We start from the raw sequence: 25,067 nt of genomic DNA, 5'->3' as shown, positions 1-25,067 counted from the left end.
ACTGAGGAACACAGATAATAGTTTTAATAAATATTTAATTATTCTCGTTGTTAGATCATCTCTTTAAACATAACTCCGCCTGGGTGGCTCAGTGGGTTGGGCCGCTGCCTTCGGCTTGGGTTATGATCTCGGGATTCTGGAATCGAGTCCCACATCGGGCACTCTGCTCGGTGGAGAGCCTGCTTCCTCCTCTCTCTCTCTCTGCCTGCCTCTCTGCCTACTTGTGATCTCTCTCTGTCAAATAAATAAATAAATAATCTTAAAATAAATAAATAAACATAACTCCATACTGACATGAGGCCACATAGAACCAAGAGATTTATTTAGGAAGGAAAAAGAAGTGCTTTTTATAGATATATTCACATAGCTATCTCATTTGATCTGCCTTGAAATCTCTTGAGTAGTTTGGATAAATATTATTATAAACATTTTGCTAATAAACTGATTCTTTGAGGAGTTAGTTAGAGGCCTAACCAAATTCACAGCTAGTAGGTGAAAAGATGGGACATCATCCAGGTCCTCCAGCATTAGTCCCACACACCACATGCTCCCTGAAACCTTCCACACAACCACTGAAAAAAAGCAGACAGAATATTTTATTCATTATTTTATAATTAGGCTTTTAAGAACAAAAAGTGGATAACACCAAAGAAATCATTAAGGAATAATCTTAAAAAGTTTTTACAGAACTCAATAGATAATTGTCTTTAAATACTTTCAATGTCAAGTTTCTGTGCTTATTTGCCAACAGAGGAACCTGTATTTACTTAAGTATGCTTCCTACAATAGGCTACAGCATTAACTGCCTAGTTTTTTAATTAATTAATTAATTTATTTATTTATTTATTAATTCAGCAAACATGTATAAGCATCTCTTGATTCCAGCCAGGAGCCTGAACGGTAAATAAGGCACAGTCCCTGTTCTCAAGGAATTCACTCACAGTGGGCAAGAAGATGCAGTAATAGAAAATTAAAACACAATGAAATTAAATGCACGGATAGCAAATAGACACAGTATTATGGGAGCACCAAAATAATAAATAAAATAATTTGTAAGGAGGTAGGATTAAGAAGGACTTTTTAGGAGGGGGAGACAAAGCACGAGAGACTATGGACTTTGAGAAACAAACTGAGGGTTTTGGAGAGGAGGAGGTTGGGGGGGGATGGGTGAGCTGGGTGGTGGGTATTAAGGAGGGGACATATTGCATGGAGCACTGAGTGTGGTGTATAAACAGTGAATCTTGGAACACTGAAAAATAAAATAAAATTTTTAAAAAGAAGGGCTTTTTAGAACTTGACTTGAACTGAGTCTTAAAGTTTGAGGAAGCATTTCAAATAGTGGAGCCAACATCACTATGGACTGTAAATGGAGAGGCAGGACACTGTGTATGTGTTTGTGTGTGTTTGTTATTTGACTGTAACCAAGTACGTGTCTTGCTGAAACATAATTACTTGGTAAGGAGTGGAAACAAATATGACCAAAAATGAAGGGTCAAAGTTCCGATTGGGTAGTAAAAGTACACAATGAGGAACTCATTCAAGAGAATGCCAACCTTCTATCTGTACTCAGATAGGTGACCCTGGATAATGGGTGAAAGATGGATTGAAGAGCAGAAAACCAGAGGTATTTTATTTCATTATCCTTAAGCCAATTTATTCTAGGAAGCAAAGACCAATGAAATTCATATATTCATGAATGAAACAACAGCAAAGAAAATGAATAACAATAGCAAACTATAAGAATAGGACATAATTCAATTTTCTTATAAAATTATAAAGTTTTATTTACATAAATAGGGTCTGAAGACTTTAAGACTTTAGATTCTTTTTTTTTTAAGATTTTATTTATTTATTTGACAGAGAGAGAGACAGTGAGAGAGAGAACACAAGCAGGGGGAGTGGGAGGCTTCCCACTGAGCAGGGAGCGCCATGCGGGGCTCGCTGCGGGGCTTGATCCCAGGGTCCTGGGATCATGACCTGAGCCTAAGGGAGACACTTAACGACTGAGTCATCCAGGTGCCCCAAGCTTTAGATTCTTGACATACATTTCAACTTCCCCAGATAAGGGTGTGGAAGCCATCAAATGATGGGGAAAAAATTCAATATAAAATCTCTATGAAGAGAAATGAACTGCCCAATACAGAAAAATGATTTTTTTAAAAAAAGGTATTTTTGAAAATAAACAGCAAAGAAGAATTCACCAGAACGATGCTGAGAGCACATGATACAAGGCAGTGAGTGATCAATTTTGACAGATGGGGCACACTAAGTTGACATAGCATCTAGATATTTGGACCACAGGATCAAAGGCTCTTATTTGACCAGATTTCTGTTTATGAGAGCGAGCCCTGGTATCCCCAAACAATAGAGTAAGAATTCAACCAATTACATTTACAACCAGAGGATCGAAGCAGTTAATATCATGGACAAGGTTCTAATTTTCTTATATTTTTCATACATAAAATGACAAATATAGATATACCTTGGATTTAAAATCGTACAAGGAAATTGTACTACTATATTTGGGATGTCAGATTGTTTTCTATTGATCAGTGTTTCCGGGATTCAGAGAAGTAAGGGAGAGAGATCAATCTCAGCTTCATGGGCTAAGACTGAGTTTCTGCAGATGGTTTTAAGTATTTTTCTGAATGATAATAGTTATTCTATTATAAAAAGTGATATTCTTAAAGATAGTCCAAAAAAAGAAAATTTGGTGAATTCTTTCTCCAGCTTGTACCCCAAGGATAATTTAGCTCTGCATTGCCTGTCAGGCTCCCATAAATGCTAGAATCTTGGGACATAACTGTTTCCAGGGAGTTCTTCCTTAGCTTGTTCCATGGTTAGAGTCAGAGGACTCAAACAAGAACTTTTCTTTCAAGATGCTGCTGAAAGGAAAAAGCAGATAGAAGATTTCAAAGGAGAGAGATATATTCATTCAAGACTGCTTTAAAAATTCCGAGATATCCAGCAATTCTGACTTTTAACTGTTCTTAAAGTTTGTAGGAATCCAAATCACTTGAAGAGCTTTATGAATAAATATCCCTGGGCTCCACCCAAAACCTAGAGTCAGCAATTAAGGGGTGTCTCAAAATTCATTTCTGCTTTGTGAAGTTGCAGTGAGCAAACTTCTTTTCCATGGGCTAACTATGGAACAGAGCAATCAAGTGAGTTTTTAAAACTGATGGCTACTCTCTCCTGCTTTTTCCCCATGAACACATATCTATTTATTCAGTTTTGTTGATGTAATAATCCAGGGAAAGGAGAAACCAGTATCAGTTGGTGTAGTCAAAGGTTTTATTAATTATGGCAGTTCTAGTTAGTTTAATTCAAGAATTGAATTTCAAAAGATAAAAAAAATAGGGTAATATTTGGATCTTTGCAATGATTATTATCTGAGACCTGCTCTTTGTAGAAATCTAGATCTAAAGTGGGAGGAGAGGTCATTGAGTCTGTAGCTCTGGATTTGAACTACAATGAAGCAGAAGATTTTTATAGTAAATACAAATTGAAATTATTGGCACAGACAGTTGGGAGTTAGGAGAGAGAAATGCCCAAGATTATTAAGTTTTTGTTTGTTTGTTTGTTTTGTTTGATTTGGTTTAGTTACCACTGCCCTCTGTGGTGGAGAGAATCCTTCAGGAGCTCCCGAATACAGCTAACTTTTGGAACGCCATGAAGTAACCCAGTTTTCTAATGATAGTTGAGTTTCTTTATTTAGGAAAGCTCAAGGATTGTCTTACAGTTTCTTTATTCTTTTGGGTTTTGGATTCCACATATGTGAAAATTGATTCATTTATTAGTTTCTTTCAAAAAATTTTCTTTATATCTACTTAGCACAGAAAATGAGATGAGTTGGTTACATAGTTATTCTTTGCTAGGATTGATGTCTTTGTTATTTTAGAGCTCCTCCCCCAAATAATGAGTAAATACAAATCAAAAGTAAAACTTACAAGGATTCACAGAATTAGGAAATCTGGACTGCCTTTACTTACTTTTATGAGATGTATACACTTGAACATAAAATGAATTTTATACAAAATTTTTGTTCTTCTCAGTGTATGTTCTTTAACCAACACTGTATTTGCATGATATTTGTAAGATAGAAGAAATTGATTAACTGCTTTAAAAAAAGGGAAATGATATAATATATTTCCAGAACACTCTGTCATGGCCTGTGGGTTGTAGAACATCAAGTTTGCTTTTACAATGGAAACTTCATTTCCTGTATCAAAAAAAAAAAAAAAAAATTAGACCACAGTACAATGATTCCAGGGAAAGGCTTATCAAAAAATAGATGTTTTCCTAAGTGACTTTTAGTGATCTTGTAAGAAAATATAAAGTAAGAAATAAACACTTTTAAAAATCACAAATGCATTTTTAAAATTTTCATATGTTTTACTAATAATGTATTCCAGTGTATGCAGGAGGTTAACAATCATGTACTTGTACTTCTTCATATACTTACACAGAGGGTAAATAAGGAAATGAGTTGGTTGAACAAATAGATAACATCCATCTACATTAAATATGTGGTACCTGTGATAATTCCACTGAATGATTTCCACTTTCCTTATCCCTTAAATAAAGTACGAGATCATTTCACCTTAGTATATTCTGGAGTACTTTGGTTCACCCAGTTGCCTCCCCTGGTATCCATTTGTCACTCGTTTGACTCACCTCATCATATAATCAGTGACTGTCATGCACACATCTCCTTGGGGATTAAAGTTTGCAGTAGTTCGAGCCTCCCGATATTTCAGACACCAGGATAGCAGCATTAACAGCATGGAGGCAAGATAATTGTGGGAAAACGTGGAGAGAAATAGGGAGAAATGTCTATGTTGAAAGAATAGATGAGTTTAGGGGACTTAGTCAAAGGGACAGCAACCGAAGGAGTAAGAAGATGCATGGAGTGACCAGTGCTAATGAAGCCCTTAACCATATTTGATATAACAATATCAACCTGTCCACAGCAACACCCTCACTTTGGCACTTGGTATTTCTTTATTGCACCCAGGAATTGCCTGCAGGCGCATCCCTTTTCTGGAACAAGTAGTCAGGTAAAGGGTTCCTCAGGTTAAATTGTCATCAGACTTGTCTTACCAAATTTCATCCTCCTTTGGCTTTCATGGTTCCCAAACAGCTTTCAAAACGAGAGTACTGTCAGGCTGGGCTCTACGAACTAAGGTACACATACTTCCCGAGTTTTCAAGGTTTCAGGGGAAAATCGAGCATGGCATCAATGGAAGCTAAACATTAATTAAATTACAGATTTATTAATTTATAGAATAAATGTTGATACATAATATTGTATAATAAAAATACTTATGGGATATGGGATAAAATGCATAAATTTTAAGACAGAACAGAAAACTTTAAAAAATTTTAGAAAATAAAATTTAAATTGAGATGTTTAAAGGCTAAAACTAAAGAAAGAACTGGAAGAAGAATAATAAATGTAAAACAAAATACACCATAAAGTAAAACTTAAATAAGAGGACAATAAGACTTAAATAAGAAGGCAAAAAGAATATTAAAAAAATATTAAAGCAAGCAAATGGTATTAGTCCTTATCAGAAATTGTTTGTTTTGCTATTATTTAACATTTCTTTTTTCACTGATAATATATCTATATTGTTAAAGGCCGTTTTGTATCTTTATGTTTTTCTGTGTATGATACTTTTGTTTTCAGATTACATTTTACCCATTTTCTCAATATCTAATTTAAGAATTATACTTTTATCTCTCCCTTGTCATTGATTAATTTTGTATTTTCACATTATCTTGTTTATTTAATTTCATTTTTGAAATGTTGCTGGTGTGTAGAGGAACAAATGACTGTATCTAGCTGTGTTGTTAAATTTACTTATTAATTATAATAGTTTGAAGATTCTTTTGAATTTTCTATGTCAATAAAATTGCCTCCAATTTTATACGGTTTCCCCCTCCAAAAGGTTCCCCCTCCAAAATTCTTGGGGTTTACATTTTTTTTTCCAAACCTTAGTGGACTGACCATTACCTCAGATGCAATTTTGGAAAAAATGGCAAGTGCAAACATACTCTGTATGATGGCAATTCTTTGACATTGTTTTTGAAATTAGTTCTATGGTTCAAACATACAGTCAGATTGGGAGTCAATATATTATGCATATTTGAGAAAAATGCAAATATTGAAGGAAGTGGTCTGAATATCCAAAGACAAATTTCCCAAGTTTGTAGTTCAAGTTTTCTGTGTCTTTACACTTTTATATTTGCTTGGTTTATCAGTTACCAAAAGAGACATACTGAATCTTCCAACTATAATTTTGTCTATTTTTTCTCTTTTAGAATTTTGTCATTTCTCCCTTATTTATATTGAGACTAGATTGTAATATGCATACAGACTTATAATTATCATATCTTCCTTATAGATTGAATATTTTACCACCATGAAATATACTTCTTTATATTTATTAAAGATTCTTGGCTTAAAGCTTACTTTGGCTGAAAGTAATATAGATGTGCTAGTTTTCTTTTGCTTGGGGTTTGTATTTTTTCCTTCAAAATATGATTACCATTATGCTCATTAAAAAAAATTTAGGTTGGCACATTTTGTATTTTATTTAGGATACTTAGCTCCTTAATTTAAATGTAATCAGTTATATTTGAGTTCAAATTTACTATCTTACTATTTGTTTTCCACCACCACTTCTATTTCTGTTTCCTTCCTTTTCTTCCTGTTCTCATTCTTCTCTTTCTACTCCATCTTCTTTGAGTCAAGTATTTTGTGTTATTCATTTTTTCCATTTAATTAGTTGTTGGTTATACATTCTTCTATATTCTTTTAATAGTTACTCAGAGACTATTAAAATTATCAGAGTATAATAAAATTGGTATTTTATTGCTTTCTACACAATGCAAAAATCTTACATCATTCTAACTCTTTTAACTGTCTTCCAGCTTTTAGGCTGTTTGTCCTACATCTTCATTCTAAATATAGTTTAAATCACACAGATCTAATAACATTGCTATACAGACAACATGTTGATTTAGACTTACCCACACCTTTAACATTTCTATTGCTTTTAGCTCCCTTCTACATTGAACCAAGCTTTCACTCGGGTACATTTTTCTTTTGCATAAAGAGTTGGCTTTTGTCTTTACTTTAGAGGAGTTCTACTATAGACAGATTTTCTTATTTATTTTTCAGGGTTTTTTTTTTATTTTTTGAGGGTTTTTTTGTTTTTTGTTTTTTGTGGTTTTTTTTTTTTTTTTTTTTTTTTTTTTTTTTTTTTTTTTTTTGCAGCACATAGAATTTTAAGCAGTTATTTTCTTTAATCCTTTTGAGGATAGAATTCTATTTTCTTCTGGCTGATATCCTGTCTGTTGAAAAGATAGCTTTCAGTATCATTGTTGCTCATTTGAAAATAATAGCCATTTCTCTTTCACTGCCTTAAAGATTTCTTGTCTTTGATTTTCAGAAGTTCAATTATGGTGCACATGTTGTAATTAATCAATCTATCTATCCATCCATCCTATCCATCTTCCATCCATCCATCCTAGAATATGTAGAGATTCTTGACTCTGCAGTTTGATGTATTTCATCATTTTGATATTTTTTTCATTTTGAAAAATTTTTTGATCACTGTATCTTTATACATTGCTCCTGCCATTATTCTCTGTCTAGTCTCCTTCTGGGACTTCAGTTGTTCACTTACTAAAACTACGTGTCTCACAGGTTTCTCATGCTGTTTTCTTATTTGTTTCATATTTTTTTTTTTTTTTTTTTTTTTTAAAGATTTTATTTATTTATTTGACAGAGAGAAATCACAAGTAGATGGAGAGGCAGGCAGAGAGAGAGAGAGGGAAGCAGGCTCCCTGCCGAGCAGAGAGCCCGATGCGGGACTCGATCCCAGGACCCTGAGATCACGACCCGAGCCGAAGGCAGCGGCTTAACCCACTGAGCCACCCAGGCGCCCCTGTTTCATATTTTTTACTTTGCTTTAATCTGGATGCTTTCTATTGACCTACCTAATGATTTGTCATTCTTCTCTTTTGCTGTATGTAATCTGCCATTAAATCTATTTGTTTCTAAAAAATCAGCGATTGCATCTGATTAATTTGAAATATGTTTATATATTTGATGGATTTTGTAATAGATGCCAGTATCAGGGAGAAATTCTCCATCTTTTCATCTATTTTTCCGAGCATTTTAATTATACTTAAAGACCTTCTCTGATAACTTCAGTATCTTGATCACCTGTGCATCTATTTTTATTGCCTTTCTTTTATCTTGGCTGTTATCATTTTGTCTTGTCTCTTGGCATTCCTAAAAGCATTTGATTGAAGGTTGAATAATATGGATGAAAAACATGAGGGCTTTGGCTGCTGTTTCATTCTTCTGGGGAGGATTTACTTTACTATCTCATAGGCAGTTGGAATGCAGGAATGGAATGTTGGACTGCAAGTGAGGCAGTTTTGTGAGATCTACTTGAATTTCTTCTTACTCCTATAATACTATCGGGAGTCTCACCTGGAAATTTTGGCTGTTTATCAGGAGGAGACTCCCCTCTTCCCTTGTGGGCCCTGAACTCCAATTTTTGTTTCTCTAGTTTTATGATTTTTGCAAGAGCTCTGCTCATCTTCCCAGACTCCTATGCATGACTCCCTTCATGTGTGTTGTTTCTCTGTGGAATAATTTCTCTTCAAGTCCTGCCTGCTTCGATAGCCCTGAACTCCAAGTTTTGACTCCTCAGCCTTGGGAAACTGCCAATAGCCCTCTTAGGTTCCGACGTTGGAAGTCTCTTTCAACTTTCTTGTTTTCAACTTAAAAAAAAAAAAAAATCACCAAATGTCTCAAGTGGAAAAGTGCTACAGAACATAATGTTTACCTCAATGTATTGTTTCTCTCCTCCCTGGAACTCTAGTTTGTCAGGTTCTATCTCCTTTGGTATCTCACTGATGCCTTCCAATAAATGTTTTTGTGTTTTTGTCTAACTTTTCTAATTGTTCTGGGTGGGTGTTTTGGTCATCCCCAGATATTCAACCAAATTGGAATTGGAAATCTTTATTAGATATTTCTATATTTAGTTTTAAAATTTCTGGGATGCCTGGGTGGCTCAGTTGGTTAAGCAGCTGCCTTCGGCTCAGGTCATGATCCCAGCGTCCTGGGATCGAGTCCCGCATCGGGCTCCTTGCTCCGCGGGGAGCCTTCTTCTCCCTCTGACTCTGCCTTCCACTCTGTCTGCCTGTGCTCGCTCTCGCTCGCTCTCTCTCTGAAAAAAAAAAAAAAATCTTTAAAATTTCCATTTGGTTCTTCTTTTCTTTTCTTTTTTTTTAAGTTTAATGAAATACTTCTTTATTATATGAGATATTGGTTCTTTTTCTTAAGAAATCTTTATTCTCATTTTAATTAATTAATTAATTTTTTAAAAAGATTTTATTTATTTCTTTGACAGAGCGAGATCACAAATAGGCAGAGAGGCAGGCAGAAAGAGAGAGAGAGGAGGAAGCAAGCTCCCTGCCAAGCAGAGAGCCCAATGTGGGACTCAATCCCAGAACCCTGAGATCATGACCTGAGCCGAAGGCAGAGGTTTAACCCACTGAGCCACCCAGGCGCCCTAATTAATTAATTTTTTAAAGATTTTATTTATTTGAGAGAAGCATAGAAAGAGAGAGAGAGAACACAAACGGGGCTGGGGGCGGGGAAGAGGCAGAGGGAGAAGCAGAACACTGCTGAGCAGGGAGCCCAATGTGGGGCTCAATCCCAAGACCCTGGGATCATGACCTGAACCCAAGGCAGACATTCAACCGACTAAGCCACCCAGGCACCCCCATTTGGTTCTTCTTTGTATCTTCTATTTCTTAGCTGAAAGTTTCTGTTTCTTTTTCATTTTTTTCTGAGAGTGATTGTAATTATCCATAGAAGCTTTTTTTAACAATAGCTGCTTTAAAATCCTGGTCAAATAATTCCAGTGTCTATGCCATCTTAGTATTGTGTCTGTTGGATGTGTCCTCTCATTCAGCTTGAGATTTTCCTAGTTCTTGGTGTAAGAAGTTATCTTTTATTATATTTAGATTATGTTGATCAATCATGCCAGGCTAGACTCTGCACGTGAAACACAGTCTCTGCAGTCACGTACCCTCCACGAGGGGGAGCCGTGTCATTACCGCTGGGTTATGGTGGTCCTCTCATCTCTGCTCACACAGCCCTGATGTCCGCTACCAAAATGACAGGATAAGGAAGGCACAATTTTTTCTGGGGTGTGTCTGGTGTTGTCCAAAAGGTTATGCCCTACATGGCCACTCCCTTCCAGGTCCTTTGGCTAAAGAGGCCAGCCAAGCGTTTTATTTTGTTGTATTTGTTTGCTCATGTTTTCTTTTTTTTTTTCCTTAAAGATTTTATTTATCTATTTGACAGAGATTACAAGTAGGCAGAGAGGCAGGCAGAGAGAGAGGAGGAAGCAGGCTCCCCAAGGAGCCGAGAGCCCGATGCGGGGCTCGATCCCAGGACCCTGGGATCATGACCTGAGCTGAAGGCAGAGGCTTTTTTTTTTTTTTTAAAGAATTTATGTATTTATTTGACAGAGAGAAATCACAAGTAGATGGAGAGGCAGGCAGAGAGAGAGAGAGAGAGAGAGAAGGAAGCAGGCTCCCTGCTGAGCAGAAAGCCCGATGCAGGACTTGATCCCAGGACCCTGAGATCATGACCTGAGCCGAAGGCAGTGGCTTAACCCACTGAGCCACCCAGGTGCCCTGAAGGCAGAGGCTTTAAACCACTGGTTTGCTCATGGTTTTTGCCTGTACTTGCTGTTCATTCCAACCTGCAAAATTCTCTAGTGCCCAGGATGGGATACAGAAGAGACAGAAAAAAAACCCCAAGATTTGCCAGGTCATTCCTTGAATCCCTAGGTCCCTATAAACGCTCCCTTCTTTTTTTCACCTTTTAGAAACTTCTGATCTTTATTTCATGTATTTCGTCCAGGGTTTTTAGTTGTAAGAGTCAGAGAGGAATAGGGTGAAATGTCTACTCCATCTTACCTAGAACTGGAAATCCTCATTATCTTTTAAAATTTATCTTACATTTAAACATTATTTTACAACCTTTTCGTTTTCTAGCTTCATGCGGTATGAAGTTCTTACAGCAATCACACTCCTGAGCAGAAGGAGCAACCAGGACAAGGTACGACACAAATGACAGATTCTGGCATCTCAGCTCATGCCCAGACAATTGTACTCTGGTGATCAGAGTTCATTTGTTTTATAAAATAAAGTTCACTGTCCTTCTTTTTCTGAATATAAAATAAATCTCTGTTCACTAGGGTAAATTTTTAAAATTCCTGTTGTTTCATTTAAAACTGCTTTAAAATTGCTCCAGATCCCAACTTGCAGGCATACAAAATTATTTTTTGTTTTGGTATATTTCATTACATTATTTCTTAAATTATTAAATAATTTTCTTTTCATTGTAATATGTAATGTCTCAATAGCTTTCTCATTCAAAATAGACAACCACAACACATTTCTAGACTTCACATCATTCTTTAGCTACCACCTATCTCTTACTTTACCTGCAAGACAGTTTGTCAAAACACTTTAGTCTCCTCCACTTCATCATGTGACACTTCACAAGCTGTGGCTGCCTGCTGCTCTCCATACAACCCTGACTCTGACCTCCACAGGGTCACTGATGACCTCTATGTTTCTAGAGGCAAAAGGCACTTTCTGGACCTTTACCTTGCTTGACCTCTGACCAGCAGTTGATTACTATTTGACATTTCCTCCTTCTCTTCCCTTTATTTGAAACAAAAGCAACATTTCTATTTTTTCCCAGATGACTTTAAAAATTTTTTTTCTATAATTAAAAAAAATTTTTTTATAAACATATAATGTATTATTAGTCCCAGGGGTACAGGTCTGTGAATCACACAGACCTGTTACACACTTCACAGCACTCACCATAACACATACCCTCCCCAATGTCCATAACCCTACCACCCTCTTCCTATCCCCCTCCCCCCCGCAACCCTCAGTTTGTTTTGTGAGATTAAGAGTCTCTTATGGTTTGTCTCCCTCCTGATCCCATCTTGTTTCCTTTATTCTTTTCCTACCTCCCAAGCCCCCCATGTTGCATCTCCACTTCCTCATATCAGAGAGATCATATGATAGTTGTCTTTTTCTGATTTATTTTGCTAAGCCTAATACCCTCTAGTTCCATCCACATCATCACAAATGGCAAGATTTCATTTCTTTTGATGGCTGCATAGTATTCCATTGTATAAATATATACCACCTCTTCTTTATCTGTTCATCTGTTGATGGACATCTAGGTTCTTTCCATAGTTTGGCTATTGTGGACATTGCTGCTATAAACATTCGGGTGCACGTGCCCCTTCGGATCACTACTTTTGTATCTTTAGGGTAAATACCCAGTAGTGCAATTGTTGGGTCATAAGGCAGCTCTATTTTCACCTTTTTGAGGAAACTCCATGCTGTTTTTCAGAGTGGTTGCACCAGCTTGCATTCCCACCAACATTGTAGGAGGGTTCCCCTTTCTCCGCATCCTCGCCAGCATCTGTCATTTCCTGACTTGTTAATTTTAGCCATTCTGACTGGTGTGGGGTGGTATCTCATTGTGGTTTTGATTTGTATTTCCCTGATGCCGAGTGATGTGGAGCACTTTTTCATGTGTCTGTTGGCCATCTGGATGTCTTCTTTGCAGAAATATATGGTCATGTCCTCTGCCTATTTCTTGATTGAATTATTTATGTTTTGGGGGTTGAGTTTGATATGTTCTTTATAGATTTTGGATACTAGCCCTTTATCTGATATGTCATTTGTAAATATCTTCTCCCATTCTGTCAGTTGTCTTTTGGTTTTGTTAACTGTTTCCTTTGCTGTACAAAAGTTTTTGATCTTGATGAAATCCCAATAGTTCATTTTTGCCCTTGCTTCCTTTGCCTTTGGCAATGTTCCTAGCTGCTGCCACTGAGGTCAAAGAGGTTGCTGCCTGTGTTTTCCTCAATGATTTTGATGGATTCCTTCTTTTTTTTTTTTTTTAAGATTTTATATATTTATTTATTTATTTGAGAGAGATAGAGAGAGAGAATGAACATTGGGGGTGGAGCAGAGGGAGAGGGAGAAGTAGACTCCCTGCTAAGCAGGGAGCCCAATGGAGGCCTCAATGCTAGGACCCTGGGATTATGACCTGAGCTGAAGGCAGATGCTTAACCAACTAAACCACCCATATGTCCCCCCAGATGACTTTTTTTATCTTTCTTTTTCTCTTCTTACTATATCAGAAACACAAAATCATAGAAAACCTTCAAATCATACTTAAGGAAACCTGAAATTTGTTTTTCTTATCAATTTTCAGTGTAGTTCTCCAGAGCAGGGCACGGTTAGATTACTGCTTATAATTTCACCAAGTAAAAGCTTTATATTTGACATGATAATATTTTCATACACTTAAAAATACATTTATAATTCATAGTAATCTTTTTATTGCCCTTTAACAAGCCCTCTTCAAACAATGCTAACCCATGTCTTAAGAGAGTAAAAGAAAAAAGAGAATTAAAAAATCATTCCCCAGTTTTCTGAGTTTCAAATAGACTCATGTTAAAACTTATGTTAGAACACCTGGGTTACTCTGCCTTCACCTCTGGTCATGATCCTGGGGTCCCGTGCTCATGCCCCACATTAGGCTCTCTGCTCAGCAGGGAGTCTGCTTTTCCCTCTCCCTCTGACCCTTCCCCCTACTCATGCTCTCACTTGAGCATGCTCTCTCTCTCTCTGTCAAATGAATAAATAAAAAGCCTTTAAAAAAAAAAAGCTTACATTAGAGAAATAGTTTCAAAAAGAAAGATTTTGAGTTTTGAATTCATGCTTTTTGAGTTATATACTTTTTCAGTGTTTGCTGTTTCACCCAAATAGTGTGCCATCTATATAATTCTGCAATTCAGAAACCCAGACGTCACCTGAGCACCTCATCCCCATATTCCACTCACTAGAGTCCTGTCAATCGTATTTTTTAAACATTGCTAGGTTATGCTAGTTTTGTCTTCACTTCCATCACCCTAGTCTAAACTACTAGCATCTCCCCTCTGGACTTCTTACTATTATAGATAGTATTCTCATATATCTTCACCCCAAACATATCACACCCATCTATGTGGCTCATCTCAAAATGCCTTCCACATGTGCAGCTAGAATATCCTTGTATAGTGCAAATATTATCTTATCGTCTCCTTTCAAACTCTTCAGAAGTTTTTGATTGCTTTAATGGAGGGGGAGAAAAGCACAAATCATGATTTACAAAGCCCCACATGTTATGCCTCCATTTTAAGCCTCCAGCTTCCTTCTTCATTCCCAACTCCTCAGGTGTAGCTTTAAGCCAGGCTGGCTTCTCAGTTCACTCCCTTCTAGTATGATCAGTACCCATTCACACTGACAAAATCTACTTCCTGTGCTTTCGTCAAATGTTTATTCTTACATAATTTATCTTCTCTGATTTTTTATTATATATTCAGATGATTTTTTAATTTTTTAATTTCCCAAATCCTCTTATTGCTTTGTTACTTTCTTAAATGATTTCCTGTAATTTGTAAATGTAAAATCATATTGTTCTTAAATAATAATAATTGTGTTTCCTACTTTACAATATTGATTCTGCTTGCTTTTTCCCCTCTTGTTAAATTTCATTGGTTAATACTCCTCACAATACTCTGTCGTAGTGGAGAGAGCAGGCATTTATTCTGATTTTCTAAGGGTTGTGTCATCAGCCATCATTCTCACTTTTGATTTTTATCTCTCTTCCAGAAGTCACCCCAATTCCTAGTAGCTTTTTTATTCCATGCTAGTTTCACTTCATATGTGGATCTCTTTTCTTTGATGTAAGAAAAGATAACATTTAAATATTATGTATTTTTACTTAAAGTTCTATAAAACTCCTTTAATAGTTGAATATATTCAATATGGATAATGACAGTAATCAACAGTTGATTGCTGTTTATTCAAATGCTTTCTTTATATTAAAATCTCTCTGTAATAAGCACTTTTCTACTTCAAAGTCATTGTGTGCATTTTAGATGATTTCTTCTTAGGATAAATTCTTAGAAATTAAGTTCTGTATCAAATATATGACACTTTCAAAAAGGCTACTGACAAGAACGCCCAAAATGATAAATATAGCCAATTGCTTCCTGGAAATTTTCTACTAACTAATAATTCCATTAAAATGGGCTTAATTTTCAAGTTTTCCTGCAGTAAACGAGGCAAATAGTCCTAGGCTGCTAGGTCAATCTGGCTGCTTATACGCAGTGACAGTTTTGCACGTCCTCCCCTGCCCCTCTTCACCATTCATCCTGGTGCAGACAGCTCAGGCATGATGGGGATACCAGGCTTGACTTAGGAAAGCTGTAGACACAGAAGAGCTAGCTGACTCCCAGTACAGTAATAACAATATCGGTGTTACTATTTCTATTCCTATTTGCTTTTGGCACAAATGACAGCCAGTTCTGGAAAAGCTGAGCCTGTTTTCCACTGCCAACATGTTTTACTAATGATCACTGCAAAAATGCCAGCCGTAGCTATAGAGGGGAAGATTTTCCCGATTCTCTTGCCTTTGGGGACAGAAAGGGGAAAAAAGTACTAAATGAATGTGAATTGGAAGCTAGTTACTTAGACATTCTTCCTTCTCTGGGTTTATACCTTCTCCCAAATTTTCTGTGCTGTACTGCTCACGATAAAATTTCCCTATTTGCTCTCTACCCAGGTTTTTCTGCTTAAACTGTGGATTACATCCTCATTACATTCAGAAATGGCGTGGGCTGTATCATTATATTCATATGAAAATAGGAGAGAAGTGCCAGCTTCCCTTCTCCTAAACCATTCTGCTTGCTTGCATTCTTTGATATTTCTCAAAGGTTTGCTGGGAGAATTGGTGCCTCAGACAGTCTGCATTTCATGTTCTCTATTCTCTGGAAGTGGCTCTGATCGGGACCACACTTAGGGAGCACAAATGCTGTTGGAATTAATATCCAGATCCAAGCTCAGCCAGTGACAAGGCAACGGCCTCTCTCGGAGCATTCTGTGAATGGAAGTGAGGAGGTTAATTGCACTCCACAATCCCTAAGGCCACCTGGCCACGGTGTTCACATCTATTTCTGCCGTGGCCCTGTCAAGTTGATTACATAGTTAAAGCCAATACTCTTTTGCATAGGTTTCTAGAGCAGTTCAGCTGCTGAGCTGCCTGGAAGTATTAATAACCTGGAATCAGAGTGACAGGAGAGTTCCACGCCCCGGTCCTCTACTGGGACTTCCCGCCAATGTCTGTTTGTCTTTGAAAGAGCAACTAGAAAATGGGAAATTTGCTCATGCCATTTCTTCTTCAATAATAAATATGCGTAGTGCTCAGTGAGGGCTACTCTTTTCTGGAGGCTGTTCACAAATGATCTTCAATTCTCACGGCCTTGCTAGATAGCTATTTTGGTTTTTGTTTTTCAGGTGAGGACAGCACAGCTCCGAGGCTTTAGGGGTTCCACAAGGCCACTGCATGAAAACTGACAGAACTAAGATCTGCTTCAGGATTGCCTGACATCATAGGTGGGCTTTTCCTCCCAGGAGACACTTTCTCACACTCTTCATTAGCAGCTTTGTGAGAGGAGCGAGTACGGTCTGCCCCGTATTAATAAACGGCACATAGAGGGAAGCACAGTGAGCAAGAGTTTGGGCCATGGTGAAAGGCAGCTGAATACGTTAGCCCCGGCAAAGAGACATGGTATTTAAATTTAACCAGAGATTTTAACATGAGAGAAGTTTGTTATACTTAAAGCCTGTTATTAGTACTTCACAGCAAAGATCTAAACTGTTCCTCTTCCTCATTGGCTCAGCAGTTTTAACATCGCTCTCATTCTGTTCCACACTGGGAACAATTTGGGGCCCTCCTCAGATTGTGCCAATCAGATTATGTTGTTCCTCCATTTACAAACCTTCAACGATTTTTCATTCCGAACTCCTTACAGTGGCAAACCGGATTCTTACTTTTCACTGCTCCCCTCTATTTCCCCATCCCATCTTTTTTTCTCCGTATGAATTATCTGGAGTTCCTTGAGCAAACCTTCCTTGCCTGTGTCTCTATGACGCTGTATAAACTGTTGTTCCTGACAGGAACGTCCACCCTCAGTGAATTCATCCTGCACTTGCACTTCTGTTGTCCATAGTACAGTAACTTAAGAGTCACCTACTCTCAGAAGCCCTCCCTGACCAATCATCCTGACTGAGCAGCACATAGTATGCTGAGGTGTGATTTGGTTTACTTGACCCCTCTTGGTCTAGATTATGGAGTCCTTGGGAATGTGTACTGCTGAAGAGCATGTATTAGACTGTTAATAAACACCAAAGAATCAGGCAAAGGTTGAGTGATCTAATACCTAGATTCTTATTTTCCTTTGTTCAAAGAGGTAAAAATCTTCTGGATTCCCACTTTTCCTAAAAGGGATAATAATTAATTTTGAATCAGTTCAACTTTATTTATTGAGCTTTTACTGCTTGGTCTTCTTGGAGTCCTATTTCTCCAGGGTAAATAAAATAGTATTGGTTATCTTAAAAATGGGGCTTCAGTAGACAAGGTTACAAGCTAAAGTTTTTGAAACAAGAATTTGCTTCAAATAATGTGAAACATGCACTGTATGCCAAATTGACCATATTCAGCAGTTTATAACATAAACGAGAGCCCTGATTTAGTTTGTAAACTGATATTTGCTGTGAAACCAGGTGCAGGGAGTGAATGCTAATGTCCTCTGGAGGAGTTAAACAATGAAAGTCAAATATCTGCTTAAAATGTATCTTCATATAAAACAAAGCTTTGAAAGCAATATGGTTTAGTTGGCTTCAGATATGTTCTTTTAAAATTCTTTTCTTCTATACGAGATTAGAGAAAATAAACTTTAGGATTGATTTAATAAAAAAAAATTCAATTGAGCCTGAAATTAGCATATACATAATTCAAAATGCCTTATCATGGTCAATATTCTTATGTTCTGTCATAGATTTAGCTTCAGTGATTTGAAAACATATGTGCCACTGTTGGGACACATAGGTGGTTCAGTTGGTTAAACGTCTGCCTTTGGCTCAGGTCATGATGCCAGGGTCCTGGCATCGAGTCCCATGTCAGGCTCCTTGATCAGTGGGGAGCCTGTTTCTCCTTCTATCTCTGCACTTCACCCTGCTCTTGCTCTGTCTGTCCATCTCTCTCTCTCTCTCTCAAATAAATAAAATCTTTAAAAAAATAAAAAAATAAGTAAAAACATGGGTGCCACTTTATTATTTTATACATTAATGTCAAATAAAAGTGGTTGAGTCTCAGGATTGGACTCCAAGGAGGAAGTCTGGGTTTTTAGTGCATACTTAGTGGTACACAAACGGAATGTGGTGTATACTCCACAAGTAAAGATAATGACAAGAATAAAGTGTTTCTTACACATTTATGGAGACTTTATTCACTCTTCTAATTCACAATATCCTCTTTTTTAGGAGAATACTCTAACTCCTTAATGCAGAAAGGAATTAAGATATATATATATTTTTTTTCATTTTCAGAATAAATTTTCAAATGTTAAAAAACTAAAATAAATATCTATGGATTGTCTTACAGGTATTTCACATTTGTGCATTAAGAAAATTTAAAAGAACAAATCATGAGAAAGAACAAAACTGGAAGTATCACAATTCCAGATTTCAAGCTATCTACTACAAAGCTGTTACAATCAAAACAGTATGGTACTGGCACAAAAATAGATACATAGACCAATGGAAAAGAATGAGAGCCCAGAAATAAACCCACACTTGTTTGGTCAATTAATCTTCAACAGAGGCAAGAAAATCAATGGGGAAAAGATAGTCTCTACAACAAATGGTGCTGGAAAAGGGGGACAGCTACGTGCAAAAGAATGAGACTGGACCACTTTCTTTCACCACACAGGAAGACAAACTCAAAATAGATTAAGAACCTAAATGTGAGACCTGGAACCACAAAACTCCAGAAGAAGATAAGCGATAATCTCTTGGACATTGGCAAAAGAGATATTTTTCTAGATATATCTCCTCAGGTAATGGAAACAAAAGCAAAAATAAACTATTGGGACTGCATCAAATTGAAAAGCTTTTTCACAGTGAAGGAAACCATCAACAAAACCATAAGGCAATCTACAGAATTGGAGAAGATATTTGCAAATGATATATTGATTAGAGGTTAGTATCCAAAATGTATAAAAAACTTATACCAAAACCGCAAATAATCTGATTAAAAAATGGGCAGAGGACCCAAACAGATATTTTTATAAAGAAGATAGACAGATGGCCAATAGACACATGAAAAGATGTTCCATATCACTAATCATCAAGGAAATGTAAATAAAAATTACATTTGCCACGATATATCTCCTTGTACTTGTCAGAATGGCTAGAATCAAAAAAGACAAGAAATAACAAGTATCGATGAGGATGTGGAGAAAAACGAACCCTCATGCATTGTTGGTGGGAATGCAAATTTATATAGCCACAGTGAAAAACAATTTGGAGGTTCCTTGAAAAATTAAAAATATAATTACTATATGATCCAGTAATTCCACTACTGGGTATTTAGCTAAAGAAAAGGAAAACACAAAATCAAAATGCTGTATGAACTCCTATGTTTATTGCAGCATTATTTACAAATGCAAAGATGTGAAATGCAAGTGCCCATCAATAGATGAATGGGTAATGAAGATGAAGATGAGGTACACACACACACACACACACAGTGCAGTATTTCTCAGCCATAAAAAAGAATGAGAACTTGCCATTTGCAATGACATGGATGAACCTAGAAGTTATAATGCTAAGTAAAATAAGTCAGACAGAGAAAGACAAATACCTTATGATTTCACTCATATGTGGAATTTAAGAAACAACACAAATGAACAAACAGAAAAAAGAGACAAAAAACAGACTCAAATACAGAGGATGAGCTAGTGGTTGGTGGAGGGTGGTTGGGTGGGTGGATGGGTGACTTAAGTGAAGGGGATTAAGAGTGCACTTACTGTGTGGAGCATTGAGTACTATATAGAATTGTTGAATCATTACATTGCACACCTGAAACTAACATAACACTATGTTAATTAGACTCAAATCTAAAAAAATCAGGAAGAGTAAACCATAAAAAATTAAAAAGCGAACAACAATAACAACAAAATAAGTAGAGTTAGTCAGTGTGATCAAAGAATAAGCAAACTTTACTACAGTTAAAGAGTTTCTTTCTAAATGGTAACCCATGTTTCTCAGCCTTTTTAAAACCACTGGCTCACTCAACTAGGAAGATTTTATAGAACTTAACTTTCTGCAGTTTGTACTGAGTTCAAGCTCACATTATTTATTTCCCAATCATAACAGTATATTATTAGATATGCTTTTGCAAATTGGATATTACTCTCACCCTACCTATCTTGAAAATCATGTCAGTTTTCGTATACATAGACATTTACCCACCACATAGCCAATCACCAGACTTCAAAAGATATGCTTTAAATGGGAAGCACTTTGATGAGGTCAGCTTCTACCCAGAGTCACGATGCAGTCCTTGTCAAACAGTTTATTAAGGGAAGGGAAACCCCATCCTTCAGTAGGGGTTGCATGGAATGACTGCCAGCCAGGGAAGAACTCATGATCCATGAGCACACTTACTCAAAGGAAACAAAACATAAATAGAAAAATGGGAAAGCACTCATTTTACAATTGTCATTTCAGCCTTTTCCTTGAACTTCAAGAATTTTGCTTTGTCTCTATACATGCTTATATAAAAATCCTATGTCCATATAAACCTTCATTTCTAAATATCATAAAACTATTGTTATAATTTTAAAAATAAAATATTAAAAAAAACCTTGATACTCTATACTTAGTTACATGGTAAAACTTCATTATGCCAAGATAGCTAAGGATTGCCTGATTAAAGATTTGAAATTTGAGGAACGCCTGGGTGGCCCGGTTGGTCGAGTATGTCTGTCTTTGGCCCAGGTCACGATCTCAGAGTCCTGCGATAGAGCCCAGCAAGCCCCTCATGGAGCCCGGCATCTGAACTCTGCATTTGACTCCCTGCTCGGGGGTGGGGGCAGTTTGCTTCTCCCTCTCCCTATGCTCACCCCCAACTCATGCTCGCTTACTCTCTCCCTCAAGTAAATAAAATCTTTAAAAAAAAAATTACAACTTTGAAATTTGTAAAGATGAATATTTTAGCCTTTTCCTTCTTTGGGGTCTTTTAATTTGGTAATCTGTTTACTGTTTCATTAGGTGAACGATGTAATCAGAGACCCATAGTAGCTATAGAAATTACCAAGTTTAATGATTCAGGAATTCCCCTGAAGTGAAAATAATAACTAAACTGAATAATCTAAATTGATTAGTTTTACTTGTATCATAACAGCTCTTTGGACCATAAGATTAAACTTATCACTTCAGTATTTTCCATTAATTCATTTCATGTATATCCCAGTATCCAAAAGCAATTCTGCAAATGCAGTTTACCATTTTTTAAAATTGGTTTTGTCTTTGTCTTTTAAAGGAGTTTTATCTTTATAATGCAAAATCATTATGTAAACCTTGTAACAAAATCAAGAATTATTTCCTTTATGAAGGCCATCTCTCTGATTCCTGAATTACACACTGAAGCACTGTCCAAATTGTACTGACGTCTGTCAGGGAGTCCACCTGGGCCATCATATCAAGAAAACAGTTATTAGGCATTGTGAAGGATATGAATGTGTGAGGCAGAAAATCTGTCCTCAGAGAGCTTACAATCTGTGATTTTTGAGAAGACAACATATAAAATAATTATTTTTGAAAAATATGTGGCAGGTTGGGGTGATTAAAATATAAAATGCAATTTATACCTTCAAAAGTATATCATCATTCAAAGGACCATTTTGGCAAACTATCCATTAAGTCTGTTACTACTGCCTCAGCATAATAATTTTAGAATGCTATCGTTTGGATTTACTTTTCTAGTGAGTTACAAACCACATAAAAATACCTGTTTCTTGGTAGCACTTTTTCTTAAACATGAAGATACGATTGGCTAGTTTGATTGACTTAACTTTTACCTGTCTTGAAATTATATTTCTCACCCTGAAAATGTTAAAATTATACACATATACCCAACCATCTGAGCACAATTCCAATAAAGGCATTACCAATATAGAGTTATCTTACCATAAATGTATGATTTTTTAAGGTGAAACATTTGAAAAAAAGAATACTAATGACTTCTAGTATATCTGTTTAATACATACTTACAGTATTTATGTTAATGTGTATATATATTTATATAATGTGTGCATACTTGTATGATAAAGTAGGTACATATTTGTACATAGGTACAAATAAGATTCCATAGAAATGGGACTTGGATAATGGAAGGAAGGGACAGGGTATGTCTGATAGAGAAAAAAAAGCAAGAAATAAAAAAGAAACTAGTGGAAGGAACTAAATGATGCATCCTATCACAAGAAAGAGAGCAGTGAGCCCTTCAAAAAATGATTGGAAAGTGGTGGTGACACATTAGATACAGAGGATAAAAGGATGGGGAAAAATATCAAACAACTGAAAGTTTTTTAGCTTGGATTATTATGCCCATAACAGAATGAGAGGTGTTGACTCCAAAGTAAAAATAGTGAGTTTTGTATTTAGAAACATTGCATAACATAATTTGGAAGCTATAAAAAAACTTAGTTATTATCTAATTAGAGCTCTCTCTGTCTTTCTCTCTCTCTCTTTTTTTATTAAACAAATAGGGAAGATATTTGACCAAAAACATAAAGCCAGCCGAGAGCAACAGAAGCCAACCCTTGAAATAGGAGTATACCTTTCAGAAGAGAGGAGACATTCTAGTAGTGGGAGTGGTGATTTGGGGTAAAATAAAAAGTTGAATGGGAGAAGTTTATTCATTGGTGAAGGCAGCAACTCAGAGTGTCAGAACTTTCAGAGGTTAGGAAATTGAACAGCTAAGCAGAGCAGAGGCCCAGAACACTGCCATACCCCCTAGAGAAGAAGGTGGAAACCATGGAGTCAAATCAGGAACTTTCTTATTTTAAAGTAAAAAAAAAAAAGATAAAAAATTAAAAAAATATATATATATACACATCCATAATAACAAATAAAATAAAAACACTGAAGCAATAATAATTCTATAATATTAAGGAAATTGAATTTATAATTTTTTAAACTCCCAAAAGAGAAATCTCTGGGCCCAGATGGTTCCACAAGGTGAATTCTACCAAATGTTTAAAAAGTAATTAAAGTCAATTCTATACAATCTGTTTCATAAAACAGAGAAGAAAACACTTCCAACTCTTCTTTTAAAGCTAACATTACTCTAATATAAAAACAAGACAAATGGTATAAAAAAAGAAAACTACAGATCAATGTCCCTTACAAATAGAAGTAAAAGTTCTTAAAATTTCTTAAAATTCTTAAAATATTAAAAGTAGAATTCAGCAATATATAATATATATTATATAATATTAATAAAATAGTTTGTAATAAGAATTATTCACCATAAACAAGAGGAATTTATCCCAGAAATGGCAGATGGCTTCATTACTCAAGAATTATCCAATCAGTGTAATCTGCCATATTAACAGAAGAAAAATCACACAATCATATCAATCAATCCAGTAAAAGCATTTGACAAAATTCAACACATATTCATGACAAAATTCTCAGTTAAAAAAAGGCACAGAAAATTTCCTTATCTTGATGAGGAATATCTATTAAAAAAAAAAACCCTATAGCTAACATTATACTTAACAGTGAGACAGGATGCTTTCATCCTAAAATTAGGAAGAAGGTAAGATGTTCATAGTACCACACTCATTCAACATAATACTGGAAGTTCTGACCACTGCAGTAAGGCAAAAAAATAAAAATAAAAAACATACAAACAAGAAAGAAAGAAATAAAATTTTTCTTATTGTTCTTATTTCAGATGGCATGATAATCTACACAGAGAACCACCAAGAATGTACAAAAAGCTTTTAAATTTTTATCATAAGCCTTAAAATTCATATAAATATACAAAGGACCCAGAATAGTAGAAACAATCTTGAAAAAGAATAGTGTCCAAGGATTCACAATTTCCATTTCAAAACCTATTATAAAGCTATAGTAATCAAGCCAGTATGGTACTAACATAAATACAGAAATGAGGATTAACAGAACAGAATTTAAAGTCCAGAAATAAACCTTTACATTTACAGCCAATTTATTTTCAAAACAAGTGTCAAGATAATCAAATGGGGAAAAAATAGTCTTTTCAACAAATGGTGCAGAAACAACTGAATATATGTGTGCAAAAGAATGAATTTGGATCCCTGCCTTCCCCCTACCTCATCATAGATAAAAATAAATGAAAAATTTATCATAGCCCTAAATGTGAGAGATCAGGCTATGAGCTATTTGAGGAAAGCATAGGATTTGTGATCTTAGATTAGGCAATGGTTTCACAGACACTACATCAATTTACAATGGCAAAAGAAAAAGTAGATATATTGGAATTCATCTAAATTAAAACAATTTGTGACTCAAATGATTCTATCAAGTATTTGAAAAGATAACCCGCAGAACTGGAGAAAATATTTGTAAGTCATATCTGTGGAGGGACTGATATTCAGAATATATAAAGAATTTTCACTATTCAACAATGAAATAGTAATAACCCAACTAAAAAATGGGCAAGGTGTTTGAATAGACTTCTCTCCAAACAAGATACTGTAGAAGCAAATGAGAAATTTCTTACTCTCATTAGTTTTTAGGGAAAAGCAAATAAAAGCCATAAGGAGATACCACTTCACACTCCCTAAGAAAACTGTAATAAAAAAGATGGACCATACAAATATTGACAAGTATTTGGAGAAATTGGAATCCCCCATACATCATCTGTGGGAATGTAAACTGGTGGAGCCACTTTGGAAAATAATTTGGCAGTTCTTCAAAAGAGTTACCATAGACTCAACACTTACACTTCTAGGTACATTACCAAGAGAAGTAAAAACATGCCT

At 35.8% G+C, this 25,067-nt stretch overlaps 1 long non-coding RNA gene across 4 annotated transcripts in view; it reads left to right on the top strand.

Annotated features, from left to right (window-relative positions):
* The window catches only part of LOC101688523, a 186,821-nt gene extending 168,056 nt beyond the window's left edge, over nucleotides 1-18,765 (top strand). For 2 of the 4 annotated variants that reach the window (XR_006603454.1, XR_006603450.1), the window contains 3 exons: nucleotides 11,098-11,161; nucleotides 16,483-16,581; nucleotides 18,632-18,765. This is a non-coding gene — a long non-coding RNA (uncharacterized LOC101688523). The remainder of the gene's footprint in view (nucleotides 1-11,097; nucleotides 11,162-16,482; nucleotides 16,582-18,631) is intronic. The other 2 variants (XR_006603452.1, XR_006603453.1) reach the window with 2 other exon arrangements.
* Nucleotides 18,766-25,067: the final 6,302 nt, after the last annotated feature.

This window comes from Mustela putorius, unplaced genomic scaffold (genome assembly GCF_011764305.1).
Source record: "Mustela putorius furo isolate JIRA1106 unplaced genomic scaffold, ASM1176430v1.1 tig00003927_pilon_pilon_pilon, whole genome shotgun sequence".
Lineage (NCBI taxonomy): Eukaryota > Metazoa > Chordata > Mammalia > Carnivora > Mustelidae > Mustela > Mustela putorius.
The sequence above is the reverse complement of the archived record's forward strand: the minus strand, read 5'-3'. Positions and strand labels throughout refer to the sequence as shown.